The sequence below is a fragment of the Capsicum annuum genome, unplaced genomic scaffold, assembly GCF_002878395.1.
Source record: "Capsicum annuum cultivar UCD-10X-F1 unplaced genomic scaffold, UCD10Xv1.1 ctg82641, whole genome shotgun sequence".
In the NCBI taxonomy this organism is placed as follows: domain Eukaryota; kingdom Viridiplantae; phylum Streptophyta; class Magnoliopsida; order Solanales; family Solanaceae; genus Capsicum; species Capsicum annuum.
This window is the reverse complement of record NW_025893453.1, coordinates 1-2362: the sequence shown is the minus strand read 5'-3', so window position 1 is coordinate 2362 and position 2362 is coordinate 1. Positions and strand designations below refer to the sequence as shown.

The following is a 2362-nucleotide window of genomic DNA, read 5'->3' as shown; positions in this document are numbered from 1 at the left end:
TTAGCCTCCTGGGAAACTGAAAGGTTTGATGCAAGTTTGATAGATTGCACGATTCTGATCTTTGTGGCTTTTTCTGATATAACCAAGAGATCAAAGAACTCACGTATCAGTTGCATACCTCTAGTCATATCTGTTATAAGCTCACCTTCACCAGGTACAGAATCAATCCACCAATTCAATTTCCTGCCATACTATCAAAATCTGTTGTATAAAGGGAAAATAATAATGACACACATAATTTGACATCAACTAAACATGAACTATTGTATCTTGGAGGATATTTCTCGCTAACAAAATTGTATCTCATCAACTGGTTTCTTCAGTCTTAGGTCCCAACATTGCAACGAAATACCAAAAAACAAATCGTGATATAATGTTTCTCGCAATTGAGAGAAGCCCGCTGCTAGGCACAGATAGGACCTATTCAAAACTGAGGTTAAAAGTACGGATTTGAACCTGTGATTCTCGTTTTTACTGCCAAAAAAATCCACTGGTAAATATATTTCACCCACATTGATCAAATAGCAAGCATTACTTTTCTTCTTTTCCGGTTCAAAGAATGAAATATATATTTGAACATGCAAAAGTACATGAAATCAGCGTATCTAAAAGACCACAACATCAATTTTTTTAAACAACTTAGGAAAAAATTATACGAGTGAATCAACTTATACAATTACAAATTAATCAGATCCAGAAGCTTCAGTCCCATCATCATATTTATGATCTTCCCAACTCAAAAAGGCAAACAGGATGGTATAATGAAGTTTGAAGTGCAAAATATGGCTATTGGATATTTTTGAGTCTACAGGTTTCATTCACGCCATATTCAAATTTAAAGAGAAGAAAGCATCTACGGTCAGAGTGCCATCAACAAAAAAACTGGCCACCAGTCTCTCTAAATCTTACTAATACCACCCGATTAGTTTCAAACATACTAATATTCTTACTAATTTCATAATGACAGAACATAATATGGCCATGTCGAACACTATTTCATTTTTTTCTTGGAAGTAGATAGATCCCGCAAGTGAATATAATTTCTCAGTGAATCCGCAACGAACAAAAATTCGATACTCTTAAAGATAACCATCGATAAAATTAAAACTGTCAAGCACAATAGAGAAAAAGTGAGGAAAGAGAATGACCGGTTTGGTTGAGGAATAACAGGGCATACATGTTGGCGTCTGTCCAATTTGTGAGAGTTGGAGGGATGACTCCTCGCTAAGTATTTAATAGCGCGATGTTGTAGAGATGGAATATCGTCGATTATGGTTGAGATTGGCGACTATCTGCTTGCTTAGTATCCAGTATTTTGAACCTCCTTCCTCTCGTTATAAACTTGGAGACAACTAAATTCGGGCTCTACCAAATTATAAAAGTAGACATGAAATAACAGCATCTGTATCTAATAAGTTGATAAGCAAATAGGACACAGCTATTAAAAAGAAGTTGAAACTGCTGAAGCTTTAACAAAGTCAATCCGAGAATGAGGCAGATTTTGATTTCTAAAGAGGATAAACTAAACGTGGTAACTCTTATTAATCATTGATTAAAACAACATTAAGACTTTTGGTATATGAACATGGTTTTACCATAACCATTCCACATATTTATTACTTTCTCCGTTACTAAATAACTGGTGCTTTTAGCTTTGGCACACATAAGGAACCAAAAAAGGAACACATATAATACAGTTTTTATGATTACGGAAAACAGCTCGATGGAGTGTCGGAAGGGTGACCAGGGATACATTTTAACAACAGACACGACATTAACCCTTTTCTATGTGTTATTCTGTCTTTGCAAGGATACTACACAAGGAATTCATGCAATTCAAGATCAGATTCAAGAAAATTTCTAATTTATTCTCTAACTTTTGTTCTATATCTTCATTACTCTACTGAAGGTTTCTTTTTCTGAACCTTTCTCTTTCATTGATTTACTGTCCCCTAAAAACTAATTGGCGGGAGAGAAACAATCAACACATAACTACAAAAACATATGACTACTTTCTTTTCAACAGTTTCAAATAAAGGAACTTACAAGTTGAATTCCTGAACGGACAGTCTCGTCAATAATTTGGCTGAGCTTTATAGTAGAATTCTGTGAAGGAATATTGACAATCACTGTAATCTGAACAGAAATTGCAATGGCATAAACTGTAGATGTCTAATCGCATAAAAAAATGTACCTTTTTTTACTGAGAAGTAACAACGCATACATGGTAGCCCTAACAGAGAAGAAGGGAGATTGTTTGGATGAATCTGGTTCAAAGAGAGAAAAGGACACAATTATTCATTGCTGTCTATTCCGAATTTTACAGCTCTATTGTATAGGTTGTAAAGAGTAGTATAAAGTA

The 2362-nt window shown here is 34.6% G+C and overlaps 1 long non-coding RNA gene across 4 annotated transcripts; it reads right to left on the bottom strand.

Moving 5' to 3' along the window:
• LOC107856116 lies at positions 1 to 2336 on the bottom strand. 4 transcript variants are annotated; one of them, XR_007051758.1, is made up of 3 exons: positions 2047 to 2319; positions 1178 to 1365; positions 1 to 474 (listed from the first exon to the last, which is right to left on the bottom strand). It is a non-coding gene; the product is annotated as an uncharacterized LOC107856116 (long non-coding RNA). The 4 variants fall into 4 exon arrangements; XR_007051759.1 differs by having other exon boundaries at positions 7 to 474; positions 1149 to 1365; positions 2047 to 2317; XR_007051757.1 differs by having other exon boundaries at positions 7 to 201; positions 1149 to 1365; positions 2047 to 2316.
• Between the last annotated feature and the right edge of the window lie 26 nt (positions 2337 to 2362).